This window comes from Pieris brassicae, chromosome 13 (genome assembly GCF_905147105.1).
Source record: "Pieris brassicae chromosome 13, ilPieBrab1.1, whole genome shotgun sequence".
Lineage (NCBI taxonomy): Eukaryota > Metazoa > Arthropoda > Insecta > Lepidoptera > Pieridae > Pieris > Pieris brassicae.
Window position 1 is genome coordinate 2,324,227 of NC_059677.1, and position 15,653 is coordinate 2,339,879.

Genomic DNA, 15,653 nt, shown 5'->3' on the forward strand with positions numbered 1-15,653 from the left:
TATCACTTCATTATCGGGAAAGGAGATGACGTCCTTAAAAGAGCGATTGCAATAATAATTATTCTATAAAATTTACACCGTGGGTAGTGGTTGGTGGCTTTGGTCTGGGTTTTATATTAGAGTAGAAGATTTTTATTTGTTTTGTTGTGTTGGATACGGGCCCAGGAATCACTAGTCAAAACAATGGGTTTGGTACAAAACATTGTCTATAGGTAATTAACAAGATACGTTATATTGACTCTAACCTAGAAGTTTCCCAACCTTTGTGTTCAATTATCATAACAGTCTAAATGAAGATTAGAAACCGTGTAGATTTATATAATTTAAACTATTTTTCATAATTTTTAAGCTTTATAGATTTAGGGATACTGCAGCCCCAGTTAACGGTATCCTAAACGCGATACTATAAATATATAAACGCGAAGAAACTCGCGAAGAAACGCGAAACTCCATCGTATGAAAATGCTCACGCATTCCAGTTTTTTCTTTGTGATAGCTGTCCTGGTACATATATATACCACCTTTGCCCAAGGTTTACGTAATTATATGTAAATGCCAGTTAAACTAATGTTTTCGCGTTGTAAATTAAACACTCACCTCAAGGTCACAATTAAGAAACACAGAGCGGACTTCGAGCTCTGAATTTTGCTGTTGGCCGTAACTCCCATAAAAATGTAGCATCAAGAATTGGGCTAAAAAGTATAATATTTAATTACGATTTTATTAAAGTTTATATCATAGGCAAACGAAAAACAATCTTAATACAATTCGACTTGTTCTCATAATTTATGGTGAAACTAGCCTATTACGCTCACTGCGAGGCTTTGAATTAGTTTCATTTATAATTAATTTAGATAGTGAACATCTTATTCATTTATATGTGGAAGAGGTAAAACCACATTTAGTCAAAAATTCGCATTTACACAGATTTTATAAACTAAATCAAAATGTGCTGATATTTTGATCTTAGTGTGTGTTACCTCGCACAGGCAGAAGAAAGATTTGTCGTCGCACGGGATCTAGGCACTATTTAGAGAACTTCACTTTGCTGAATGATTTTAAGGAAATACTTACGATAAATTATTAAAATCCTCATAACAATCAAAATTAAAACTTAAACTTGTTATAATATTATTATGTTAGATTATTCTAATGGGTATTGTTGACATTACCTATTGACAGACTGTAAACAACTAAATAGAAGAAAAATATTGCTTATTTCATAAATATGCCCCCACACAATGATGTCAAATAAACTATATATTTCAGTCCCTGATAAAATATAAAATGGTGACTGTACACTTCTAGTGGTTTTAAGCGAGAGTCTACTGTTATATTTACAGTGAGATTCGCGAACTAGGTACACGAAATTCGCATTAGACTACAGAAAATGTGTAACATAGAAATGTAATGACAAATTTAGTTCTGCATACCCAGCAATATACTCATTACAATAGTCAGGCTTACCACTTTGTAATGAAAGATTTCGGATAATACAGACTTAGGGTCTAAATCGTATCTTCACTGCCACAGCTAAACTAAGAATATTCTAAATATAATATAATACTAAAAAGTTACTTTTTGTTAAACTGTTTTGTATCGTTATCTCCAAATAATAGTTTAAAATATATATAATTCTACATTTTATTTATAACATGTTCATAAAGTATGTTTAAGAAGATATACTGTGTCGAATATATAATAGAAACCGACGGAGAAAATAAACAAAACCACAATCCAACAAGACTTCAAAGATATCGAGTTTATAATTTGTTAAGATCTTTAATTAACTGTCTAGATGTTCAATTGACTCTCGGATTTAACTACTTTACTGGGACACATACCCATTGCACCAACTATGTTTAATAATATTCAATTACTTAGTTAGGTATGAAGAGCATATATAAAAAAAAATCAATCAGACATTATTCCTTAAAATATACTATATTATTTTCTGATTGTTATCACTTATTTATACCTCTACTTCATTATATAGCTCTGCAAAGGTTGTGGAACGACGGACGTCAAGGTGATACGGATGGTATGTTGTATTCTGCCTGCTTGAGCCTAACATTTATTTCAGTACTTGTATTATTATTTAGAACCCCACACTATTTTGTCAAAGTTTTCTTCGCTGACGCAGTTTTCATATTCGATTTAAACGAAACTTAATGTGTTTTATATACAAAAATAACTCAATTATTTTGGAATTTTAGCATACTTGAAAACTCACCACCACCCACCAAGGTTAATTATTACTAGGTGTGTAACCCAAGGTGAGTGGATAATGGCTTTTGATAACGCCTTGTGCTAGAGTTTGAATGCTGGCATTTCTCTTGCAATATCATTACGCGAGGATAGCATTTGAATCAAGCCCTACTCCAAAGGGAACAAAATCAAATTTGGAGGAAAGATATATTTATATTTTTATCTACTCTGGTGCATGTCCGAGGGTGGAGTGTCCATCCTATATTTTAATATTAAATAACTTCTAACCTCTTCTCGTCTCATGGTGCAGACATAACGTACATATATAAAGTACGGGATGTCTGCTACTACGTATCCGTAGTGTTGATAGTTCATTTGTTCTTCCTTTCTCATATATTTAGTTATGTAGTGCAGCTTGGTAATACATATACATACATTATACAGATACTCCTGACATTTACTACATATAAAAAGAAGTGCACCTGTTTCAATAATAATTCCTTTTTGTAGGTGGTTCAGTCTGCGTGATGCTGTCACACCAAAAGCGTTTCGATATAAATAGGTTATTTCATAAGATACTAATCTGTAGAAAACATTTCTTTTAAAAGCTTTATGGAGGAAAATTACTTATAATTTTTTTTTTACAAATATCAATTCTAAACGTCTGCCACGTCACACCACTAAATTCTTGTAAATTTCTTCGCCTGTCTAATCCCAATACTGTCTTGGAGATTAATTCCGTCGGAGGCTGTTTTTGAACGAAATATATTTGGATTTGTTTAATTTGCCACAAATTGCAGAAACCGGAGGCATTTTCCTTTTTGTCGAATCATGTTGAGTAGTGATTTGGATTAGCGGTTTGAATTTCGAATAATGTTCATTAGTGCTTTGCTGTATTTTTCGAATTTAGAATTATTTTAAAAAGTACTTTGTTGGTTGGATTTGTATTTGGAATTATTTCCATAGTGCATTGACCCTGGCTGATCAAACCTAAAAAAAGTTTGGACAGAAAGTTTGGTTGAAAGTTTGGCTGAGCTGAGTCGACAGCACTCACTCCAGCAGCGATATTTGTAACCGTTCCTGATATAGCTTTCCCAAAACCCTAGCTAATTACTTATGACCACCTTATCAGCTACTATTATCTGCACCGAGAAGTTTCCCGCTCTGTGTGACTCAGTACGAATGCATCATTATAGTTATCAACTTTCCTACATTCACTAATCTTACATAACCTATGGATCTAAATGAATAATAAAAACTATACTCAGTTACACAGTCCCAAGACATATTTTCTAATCTTTAATGAGAAACACCCACGCGTAACCTCAAAAATACTGCTCACGGACTGTCTAGCTCCCAGTCGCAAATAATAGATTATAAGTTAGTCTTTTGAGCCAAACACCATTGTAACCGGTATAGTAAAATATTAATTTGAAATAAAAAGGGCTACATAGTTCAATAACATATGTTTTTTAACAAAAGACAATAAATAATACTATGCTTATTCCAGTTATTAGTTTTTTATTTATATGTCCATTATATTTCTATACAAGTTTACTAGCACCATATCATCAAATAATTATATTAAGAGATAAATATAAATAGGTAATCAAAATATATAATAAAATTAATTAACTTTTTCTTGATCTTCTTAATATTTGTTTTAGCTTCAACTTTGTCAAAACCTTATAAACATGAAATCGTAAATAATATATACTAAAATACAATAATATTATTTTACTGTTATTAATAAATAATATTTTTTTTAAATAAAACCTATAATTTAACGAAATTTATAAGAATAGTTTTATTTCACCGCAATTGCTTTTTTTAAATGTATTTCAATATTGCATTTTCTGTCGACGCTAGATAGCGCTACGTGCACCATACTAAAAAAACAAATTCTGTTTATCAGTATTTATATTAAAAAGCTAACTACACGTTACGATATTAAATATTATCTTCCCATGCTTTTTTTAGAGTTACTAAATGCTTCACGAATAGAGAGTATAGTATCTACTACTACTGGTTTGTCGAAAAGCTTTGTATCCGCTCAAGTGTTAAGTATCTTTATCAAATTGTTGTCATTGGCATTGTTACAATTTTAATTAAATGAACACTGAGGGTAGTTTTAAAGATTTTCTTAGGGCAATTACGACAACTGCACCAACACGACATTTATCGATACATTCAAAAATGGACGATACTCCACGTAAGTTTAGCGAGTTTATTAAGTATTGCAATAACACACACAAAACACATATTGTAAGTTTGCAAGTGGTATCACAATTATTGTTCGTAAGTTACCTAATCTTTTCGAATTATAATAATTCAGGCTGGTGACGAGATACCACGAATAAATTTACCAACAAATTATATGAGATATGCATTTATTTCTATATTTTAGTGTTAAATTTAAGAATCGATGTTGAATGGATTTCACTTATAATTATATAATATTTAAAAATAATGTTATAGATACAAATAGGAGATGGAAATGTAATTGTCCCAAAGGAAATCTTGGCATAAAGTGGGATTCATATACAATGGCAACAAGAAAACTGCCATATATCCTCGCTAGTAAGTACTTATATGCATTGTGATTTGCACATTTTTACATTGTAATTCAAAAATAATCAACGCCACAAACAAGACTTTTTTCTTCACCTTTGATCCTGTTTCCTTTGGAGTAGAGACTCTTGGGCCGTGGGATTCAAGTGCACAGTCACTTATTAAAGATTTCAGTTTTTAAGTTAAAGGTAAACTGTCATCGGGACCAAACTTTTTAAATTTGTATTGATTTTATTTTTAATTATTACTTTGTAGGTTAAGGACATTGTATATATTGATTTGTATTATATGTCTAATAAAAATTGTTAGTTATTAATTCAAAAACTGAAGTCAAAGTTATTAGAATAGAAATAGAACTGGACTGGACTAACAACATATTGATTAATGTTTAATATCAAGCTTTCTAGGTCATAATTTTCAAAACACTTTCCTATAATACTGATGATTTGTATTTCTTTTTATTGCAGAGTATTTGCAAAACATGGGCATGCACTAACTAAAACCCAACAACACAATAGGCACAACTGATAATAAAGTAAATATATTTTATTGATCCTCGTTTAATTGTATTCTACAGCTTCCGCATGTTATTGAATAATGAACAAAACCTAATTAAAAATAAGCTTATTGAGACAGGGGATTAAGTATTTTCAAAGTATTTAAAATAAGGGCTTCATTATGTCTTGCATCTTGTTCTAGTCTATCAGGTAAAAACAAAATCGGGAGAAACTATGGAGACCCTATTTGACTAAGATAAATCCCCTTACTTAGTTTGCCTTTTTTATATTTTATATATACTTTAGAGTGTACCTATTTATTAAAATTTGTAGAATTTTCTGGTGCCACCACCTTTCACTCCCTGCTGTTGGAGCTTTCGGTGTCTCTTGAGGTCGAGCACCTTTTCTCCGTTGACTACTTAGTGTAGAAGAGAAGTCTTACATTGTGACAATTAATAACAACACCCAAGTACTTCAATAAGTGTATTAAGTTAGTTATATGTGATAGAATATCTTATAACAAACCTCATCAAAATTGCTTTACTAATAGGGGAAGAAAAAAAACTCGACCCAAAGCTACAAAAATAATAATCAGGAACGTGTAGAACAATTCGAAACATTCAGAAGTATTAGGTTTAGGTTTAGGTTTAGGTAGGTGGACTCAGTTTCCGCACTTAGACACGTAGTCGGTCCGTTGTGCGTAGAAGCCCTGGCTAATTTAGCCAGCCCAACTCCTTCCAGAAGCACAGAAGTCTCCCGGGCACTTCACAGGCTTCGCGGAGCGACCTCACTGTTCCGAGGATTTTTGTACGTTGATTAGCCACAGCCTCGCATTCCAGGACTACGTGGGTGACTGATTCTTCTGCGCTGAAACAGCCTCTGCACAAGGGGCTGTCTGTTGCGCCTAGGACGAAAAGATGTTTGTTAAGGAGACAATGGCCCGTGATTGTCCCTATGATTGTTTTGAGATTGGTTCTGTTCAGGTTTAGAAGTCGCTTAGTAAGTTGCGGGTTCACAGCCGGCAGAGCTATTTTGGACTGTTTGCAATCTACACTTCGCGACCATCGTTGATTCTGGAGTACAGTGGATCTCTGGCGAATCCAGGTTCGAACTAGCGAGAAGGGCAAGGGGAGAAGCGGATGCGGGCCAGCAGGTATCATACCAGAGCCTCTTCTCGCAAGCTCGTCGGCTGCGTCGTTGCCGAGAGAGCCACTGTGTCCCTTAATCCACTGTAAGGTAACTCTATTTGTTAGAGCTATTGCCTCCAGTGCTTCGTGACACTCCAGTATTAGTTTGCTGTTTGTGTTTTCGTTACCGAGCGCCATCAGCACGGATGCACTGTCCGATATGAGCTTAATGTGAAAGTCGTTGACTCCCATCCGCTGTACGGCTCTGGCTGCTTCGGTTAGAGCGACACATTCACATTGGAAGATTGTGCTTTGTGTGCCCAGAGGTAGGTGTATGTTGATGTTGAGATCAAAGGAGAAAATACCAGCGCCTGAGCCACACCCTGTTTTTGAGCCATCAGTGTATATACGTAGCTCATTCAGGGGCGACTGATCTTGCTCCTCTTCTCTCAGTTGTATAAGATATTTCTTGTTGAATATTAATTGATTAGTGATTCTGTCACATGGCGCAGCTATAAGAGGTTCATTCAGAAGTATTACATGGATATTTTTTTAATTTTGAAACAAATCAGTCTTCGGAACTAATCTAAATTTTAAACACAATAACTTCTTAAATCGGCATCGCTGAAATAGTTGCAGCAGAAGCCAACTTTGGGGAACAAGAATTCAATGTAGTTCACAGTCTCGTAAGTCTACGCCGGTTACTCCAAGAAATCTGGGAAGATCTGGGAATGTCAGCGGGGCCTTGTACAGTGACAGTGGACGGGAGCAGTTCGTCGATGACGATGGAGGAAGAAGGCCCAACGACGAGTCGTAAACGGACTCGCAGTTGCACTTCAGTAAGTTTGATAATACTAGAATAACTAAAAATTCCCTTTTTCACATAAAAATAACTTAAACATTGTCTTGTTAACTAAATGGGAAACTATCTAAAATATTATTAAATCTCTTTACAACAGGAGTCATCAGGCCAGAGTGTAAGTGACGAAAGTGAGTTTTTACATGCGCCGGAACCACTGGAGGAGAATATGGTAAGTAATTTTTTAATTGTTAATAAATATTTTGAGATTTCCATTCTTGCTTCCATTCCTTTCCATTCTTTTCGGTATTAGGCAAGTATTTCAAATTGTTCTTGCAGTACAACAGTTTGATACTGCTGTAAGATTCAATTGCTTTCCTTTAAAGTATACGATGTATATAATAATACTTAAGAGTGATCCTAAATTTATTAATATTTGTAGAATGTCTCTGGAAACTTTCGAAATCGCCGCCGTCCAAGCTCTGTTGGCGCTGCAGGGATCGATCAGCTTCCCTCCGTTGAGTGGTAAGTGTACCTATGAGAAAACTGTCGGTTTGTGAAAATCTTGCCACCACCACTTAAATCAGTGCATTAAGTAGAATATGTACATTTAGGAGCGAGTATATTTTTCTAAAATTTTGTAACCAAATAGTCTTCGGAAGGTCGGAGATAAAAAGTATCTATTCTCAATTTTAAATACAATTACAATTTGGTTCGAGAAGAAATTCATATTTATTATTTTAACGTAGAGATGGGCATCGCTGAAATAATCGCCGCAGAAGCCTTATTACAGCTTCGGGGAAACGGAATTCAGTGTCCTCCAAAGACTCGTAAGTACTTACTGTGATTATTATATCTTTAATTATATTTTATAGGACCCTATTGAATTCTAAAAAGAATGGTCGAAATCAATTCGCTGTTAAACGGCTTAGTTTGGCATATATACAATTGCTGTCCCATTAATCCGATGCCTGAACTTAACAACTGTAATTCAAAATGGTGGTATGCCAGCTACGTTTCAGGAAACAGAAGATCTGGGTATGTCAGAGAGGCCTTCTTCAGTAACAGTGGACGAAAGCAGTTCGTCGAAGACGACGGAGGAAGAAGGCCCAACGACGAGTCGTAAACGGACTCGCAGTTGCACTTCAGTAAGTTTGATAATACTAGAATAACTAAAAATTCCCTTTTTCACATAAAAATAACTTAAACATTGTCTTGTTAACTAAATGGGAAACTATCTAAAATATTATTAAATCTCTTTACAACAGGAGTCATCAGACCAGATTTTAAGTGACGAAACTGAGTTTTTACATGCGCCGGAGCCACTGGAGAAGAATATGGTAAGTATTTTATTAATTGTTATTCAATATTTTGAGATTTCCATTCTTGCTTCCATTCCTTTCCATTCTTTTCGGTATTAGGCAAGTATTTCAAATTGTTCTTGCAGTACAAGAGTTTGATACTGCTGTAAGATTCAATTGCTTTCCTTTAAAGTAACGATGTATATAATAATACTTAAGAGTGATCCTAAATTTATTAATATTTGTAGAATGTCTCTGGAATCTTTCGAAACTTTCGCCGTCCAAGCTCTGTTGGCGCTGCAGGGATCGATCAGCTTCCCTCCGTTGAGTGGTAAGTGTACCTATGAGAAAACTGTCGGTTTATGAAAATTTTGCTACCACCACTTAAATCAGTGCATTAAATGGAATATGTACATTTAGGAGCGAGTATATTTTTCTAAAATTTTGTAACCAAATAGTCTTCGGAAGGTCGGAGATAAAAAGTATCTACAGTCAAAACCTGATATAGCGACATTGAAGGGACCGTATACTTGCCGACGTTATATCCGATAGTTGTTATAAGCAATACATAAGTATATACAAGTACAGTAGTTATATTAGTTGTGTAGTTATATTATCATAGGTATCTATCTAGAATAGGTTATGTATGTGAACTTGTTGTCAAATCAAATGTCAGAAAAGAAATGGAAATATTTAATAAGAAATAATTAGAATACAAAATGTACTTAGCTACTTACAGTTCAGGTTATAAGACTACACTAGTTTTTAAAGTAATCAGTAATTTTAGTCTGTTTTTTTTTTAGCCTAGTCTCAAATATTTTTTGCATTTTACGTTTCATACTCCTCAAGGTATGAGTATCATCAGTATTAAACTGGTCGTTAAAGGCAACAAATTTTTGCAAAACTGTTATAGCGTTAAGAGCCTCGAAAATTGTTGACGGCTGAAACTGTTCTTCTGGGTCTTGCTGGTCTTCGTTTTCGTCGTCAGTGTTATGATTGTTACTTTCAGCTTCTGCAAGAATCTTTTCCTCAGTAGCTAAGGCGCACACGGCGACACTGTCATCTATTCCAATAAATTCCTCTATCTCAATTCTTTGTTCTGTAGCAGTAGATCTTTGCAACTGAGCAACCAATTCAGCAAGTGTTACGTTGTCATCTTCATCTGTAGATTGTATCATTCTTGCTAGCGGAATATCATCGTCGTTCTCCGCTTGTGATGGAGAGAGATCTTTGAAACCTGCATGGCGAAAGCAGTTGGCTATAGTGTCTGTGTGACCTTTTCCCAAGCTTCCGATATCATTAGAATTGCATCCAGAACACTAAGACTTTTAGTATCTTTGCTGTTTTCAATATTCTGTATCATTTGTAGCACTTGAAGTTTTCTGTATTGTGTTTTTAAAGCTTTTATCACTCCTTGGTCCATGGGCTGTAAAACAGAGGTGACATTGGGCGGTAAAAACACAAGCCTTATGCATTTCAGATTGGAAACTACAGAATGAGCGGGACAGTTGTCTACTAGGAGAAGTATTTTGTTTCCTCCAGACTTCAATTCTGCATCCCAGATACGCAGCCATTTTTCAAAAATTTGCGATGTCATCCAGGACCTAGTGTTGTTTTCATAAGTTACAGGCAAAGATTGAAGAATGTTCTTAAAGCAACGCGGTTTTTTAGCTTTTCCTATCACCAAAAGTTTTCTTTTACATGAACCAGTCATGTTTGCCGCAACCAATACTGTAATTCTTGTTTTGGACAACTTTCCGCCCTTGCATTCCTCGCCTTTGAATTTAAGTGTTTTGTCAGGGGTTAAATTGTAAAACAATCCTGTTTCATCAGCATTAAAGATTTCCTCTGGTGTGTATCTTTCGCATAGTACAGGCCACTTATGAGAGAGCCTTCAGACACTCTTTTAGGAACACAAGCCGCTTCACCGCAAACTTTCCTGCCACAATATTATGTCGAGCACGAAAACGTTGTACCCAAGACGACGAACACTTAAAATTTTCCTTAGCCATAAGACGAGCAAAGTCATTGGCTTTTTGTTGCAGAATCAGACCACTTATTGTGACGTTGTTTGCCCTCTGATGTTTAAACCATGTTAATAAAGCATCTTCTATAACTTTATGTTTACTTGTCCTTTAAGTTTTAAAGAGTTGTTTTCGAAAATAACTTTTATTTTATCTCTATTCTTCCAAATCGTTGATATCGTGGAGTGCGAAACTCCACATTCCGTTGCAATTTCACTATTTGAGTCGCCATTTTCTAATCTCCATATTACATGAGATTTTTCTTCAATAGAAAACACTTTCCTCTTTTTTTGCGACATGATAACGCATAAATGCACGGTCTAATCAAAACCAACACTTATAAATCAAGCTGTTACTCACGCAGTCATTTAGCGCACTAAACAATTGGTGTAAGATATGCAAGGTCAAGTGGCCGGAAAGAGGTTCGGATGAGGTGGGAGAAAGTGCGTAGGTAATAATACGCCTAAATATTCCTTCAATGCTTGTCAATAAGATTTAAAATCGTCCGTATTGTTTTGTTTTGCTGGGACAAGAAGCGGTTGGTCGTTATAGTCGATGAATATCGATAAAGTTTCGTCGTTGTAAGCGATATGTCGCTGTATCCGATGTTGTTATAGGCGGTATGTTTGCTGAATAGTTTACTAGAGATTCGGGTGGGAACTTAAACATTGTCTTGTTAACTAAATGGGAAACTATCTAAAATATTATTAAATCTCTTTACAACAGGAGTCATCAGGCCAGAGCGTAAGTGACGAAAGTGAGTTTTTATATGCGCCGGAGCTACTGGAGGAGAATATGGTAAGTATTTTTTTAATTGTTATTAAATATTTTGAGATTTCCATTCTTGCTTTCTTCATTTTTATTACTATGTAGGTTAAGAAAATTGTTAATACTGTATGTTTGATTGTTACAATGGCAAATGTAATATTGTTAAAAAATATTTTTATTTTGCTTAGTAAATCAATAATCTTTTCGATTCTTGATTTATGCTAGTGTAAGTATGCACTTTGAAATAAATATTTTGAAATAATAATGTTATAGAATACAATCGGCGATGGAAACGCAAAAATCCCAGTGAAAATTTACACTTCCATTAAGTGGAATTCGTATACGATGGCTACCAGGAAACTATCGACAGCCGTATTTCCTCGACAGTAAGTACTTATTATCAATTCATTAAAGTTTTATAACGCAATTATATTTTCAAAGTGATATGTTTGAGTGTCTATTACTTTGTATTGCAGCATTCTCGCAACACATTCTCTTACTGGGAAATGGTCACCAGCGTTCCCCAACAGACCGGCCAAAGAGAAACTAGACTCCAAGATTGTCAATGACATTATAAAAACTGTCGTGGACAAGTGTGGTGTAGCCGAAAATATTGTGAGGTAAATTTTGTGTTTCATTCATTACTCGATCAATCCCATGTTTAACTGTTAAGTCCGCTCCCGATATATGTGTAGCATTATTTTTGAAGTTATTTGATGAATAAAAAGAGATACTTAGCTAGATCAATATGCAAAAAATTCCGTTTATCTTATTGAATATTTATAACTAGAAGAACCATAAAATATTACATATGTATTACGTTTACAGAACGGCTATCACAAACAAATGCGCCGATGAGAGTAAAATGTTGCGTCAGCGGAAAAGCATAAAATAGAAGATCATGATGAAGAATAGGTATTTGGGACAAGGGCTCGTCAACAGTCTTCTTGAAAAGCAAAAACTCGACCGAAAAAAAAAATAAGTATCTTTGTTTTTTTATCGAGACTGAGTCTTGGTATTGGACGACGACCCGCAGCACTAAATATTAACCCACATATGTAGGTAAATAACGTGTTCTTCAATTAAGTGAGGTTGTCCTCAGAGATTAACCGCAAAATTGATTTATAAAGAACACGTAGAACGGCGATGCAGAACTAAACCAACCTTCGTATCTTGACGGCTCCTGCGACGGTGTATGGGGCAGCGACCAAGCTGCGAGCGGCTCGAGCGGAAGCACGATGCGCGGGACGTGACGGCGATCTGCTTCGTGATGGCATCTGTGGCGGGACATCCAATCTTGAATCACCTCGATGTTGTCCATGTCGAGGACGTTGTGCTTGTGCATACGCAATTTAACTTTAAACTCTTGTGTTTTTTCCATAAATACTCGAAATCGTTACTAATCTTTAAATATTTTAAGAAAAAAATTCACTGTACTGCTCAACGAAATAAATGTGCCAAGTGGCGGAGCACTAAAATGTGAATGACGATCGTCGTTAGGCAAAGAACAGGAACAGTGCCACTACTTGTAATCTATGCTAATCTTGAGGACAAAGATCGAGTATAATAATTATTATATTATATTATATAAAATTTTCACCGTGGGTAGAAGTCGGTGGCTTTGTTGAGGTTTCTATATAAGAGCAAAAGATTTTTATTTGTCGTGTTGTGTTGGATACGGGCCCAGGAATCACCAGTAATTAACAAGATACGTTATATTGACTCAAACCAGTGTCCTAACCTTCATGTTCCATTATCATCACAGTCTAAATGTAGATTAGACACCGTATGACTATTTTTCATAAATTTTAAGCTGTATAGATTTAGGGATACTGCAGTCCCATTTAAAGGTACTACACTTAACGCGATTCTATAATTATTTATATTAAACGCGATACGCGATAACGCGTGACCGGATAAACTCAATCGTATGAAAATGCTCACTTGTGATACTTGACGTCACTTTGTATCTCTTCTCATAGATTTTCCTTTGTGGTAGCTGTCCTGCTACATATATGTATCACCTTTGCCTAAGGTTTACACGTACTACATACTTAGATTTAGAGCGTCGCACGCTGAAGCCACAAGGCCAACTGAAGCTAGTCAGCGGTTTGACTCGTCATGCCCTTCATTCCTCCACAGCCTCAATATCCCTAGCACTGAAGTAGGAACCTTGTGATGGCTACAAAACCTGAAGTCACTGATGCTATTGGGAGTAACAAGACATTGGCGCTTACTATAAAGCTTCCAATAGGGATCTCAATATTGAACTTATTAAAATAAATATACGGAAATTGGGTTAAATGCCGTAAGGCGGCATCTTATAATGATGCTTTTTGCGCGGACCTTCATTCTGGTGTTCTTGGTGCGCAACTCCCACTTTCTTCGATTAAAATTACGATATCAAAAGTGTATATAATTAGCAAACTAAATATAAACATCAATAATATTTTTGAAACTCGTTCGAGATGGAATTAAAAGTTTAACAATAAATAGACGCAGTATGGTATACTTGTAACTTTGTGAAACAAACTATCTAGATACTTGCTTACCTTTGTTTAAGAAGATCTAACTATCTATATCCTTTATATATATATTTTAGAAATGTCTTTATTCGTTATTTAGTTTAGGTTATTATTGTTATTTTGTTGTTTTATCTTTTTAGTTTTATTAATTATTATTATTTTTCTTTATTGTTTTTGTTTGATTTAATTTTCTCCATTGATAGATTACTTATCTATAATATAAAAATGAATCGCAACATGTGTTGGTCGCCGCAAAACTCAACAATGCCTGGAACAATTTAAACAATTTCTTTTTTTAAATGTTCGTTAAAGTGCAAGGATGGTTTTTACGGCTCTTTTATTTTTCCCGTACAAACGTTTTCTAACTAAAATGTAAAGTCAATTTGAAGTCAAGCACTCACTGTTGTCTAAGCAATGTAGGTTTGTTCCTAACGTCAAAGAGTACGTTATTATTGCTGCACAAAGTTCAAATTCAATCATATCTATCAAAACAGTGTGCGTGTTCAGCAGCAGTTGTAGCAGGATCGACCAAATTGAATAATCAAAAAACTTAAGAGCAATAGATCATTAGTACTGCTTTTTAATTTGATTGGCTTCGCGATATTATTATATTTTTATTTTAGTTATGACATGAATTGCATATATTTTCACGTCATCAAATAAATCGCGTTAAAAAAAAGGATTTCATTTTTGAATTATTAATTTATCATCACTATCAGTGCAAAATTATTTGAATACATAATAATAGGAAAATATATCAATGGGGAATACAATTTTTAAATATTTCTCACTTTTAGGTTCCCACTATCCTTTTAGATTATTTTCCAATCACGTTTGAAGCCTAGGTTCGCCTCTTAGTTTGAAGTCCTCTAGCAAATATCCCAGTCGGGGTTTTTTGTGGGTCACAGAAGTGTGGCCAAAGTTCGAGCGAAGATACTTTGGTCACCCGAGCTGAAAAATACACATCGGCCTATCATCACGATGATGGCAGAACTATCACCCCCATGAGAATTTTTTGCGCCGACTATAAAATTGGTAGGGACAAAACACCGCCACATTTCAAATCTTGTTGACGTCTGTCGGGTCCGCTAATTAATTGATGTGTTTTTTTTATGTGATGTCATATTTTATTGAATTTTTTAAGACATGCACATTGCACATTGTTTTAGAACGTGTAAATAAATAAATAAAGTGATATAAGAATTTACTTGATATGTACTATATACTCACAATGTAATTGTAACTTCTCGTCTGCCTTTTAAGGAAAATATGTGTGGCCGAATATGCGACATACATATCATTACAACGGTTCTAGATTGTTGCAAGTTTATATTATAGACTGCCTACACACTTCTCTAGATTTCATTCTCTAGAAAACATAAAAATAGCTATTTAGCGAATGCTTCAAGTTCAACGCTATCTATAGTCCATAATTCCAGCTGTCTAAATTTTGAGCAACCACTTCAATCGTCAAAACGTAAGTGATAAAAATTATTTATTTTCCTAAATAACAACGTTCTAACTAATAAATACGTCCGTCGTCTTACCGATGGAATTTTTTTCCTTCAAAATGTTTGTAGGACATTTATTTGAAAGAATAAAGCTAATTTTTTAAGGATTCTTTGCTCTTCTGTATTTGTGTTAAGACATAAGCAGTGTCGTCTCGTTCGGAATCGTGGAGTATTTGCTGTTTCAACTCGTTCCTGGTGATGTCGTTGAGGAGTGGTTGTCTCTGTGAAATAATCTTAGACTTAACTTTATAATTAACGTTTTCATCTTTATTTATGTAATAGAAGGCAAATGGGCAGACGGCTCACCTGATACCGGCGCCCA

General features: G+C 34.8%; 3 long non-coding RNA genes across 3 annotated transcripts; 2 read left to right on the forward strand and 1 right to left on the reverse strand.

The window, feature by feature from the left end:
- Nucleotides 1–5: 5 nt before the first annotated feature.
- Nucleotides 6–12,534, reverse strand: LOC123717646. The gene is made up of 3 exons (XR_006754866.1): nt 12,460–12,534; nt 598–692; nt 6–33 (listed from the first exon to the last, which is right to left on the reverse strand). It is a non-coding gene; the product is annotated as an uncharacterized LOC123717646 (long non-coding RNA).
- Nucleotides 4,317–7,412, forward strand: LOC123717639. The gene is made up of 5 exons (XR_006754860.1): nt 4,317–4,420; nt 4,687–4,788; nt 5,247–5,314; nt 7,086–7,242; nt 7,363–7,412. It is a non-coding gene; the product is annotated as an uncharacterized LOC123717639 (long non-coding RNA).
- Nucleotides 7,644–11,814, forward strand: LOC123717635. Its single transcript, XR_006754855.1, has 8 exons — nt 7,644–7,727; nt 7,952–8,032; nt 8,214–8,350; nt 8,471–8,542; nt 8,752–8,834; nt 11,254–11,325; nt 11,569–11,681; nt 11,772–11,814. It is a non-coding gene; the product is annotated as an uncharacterized LOC123717635 (long non-coding RNA).
- Nucleotides 12,535–15,653: the final 3,119 nt, after the last annotated feature.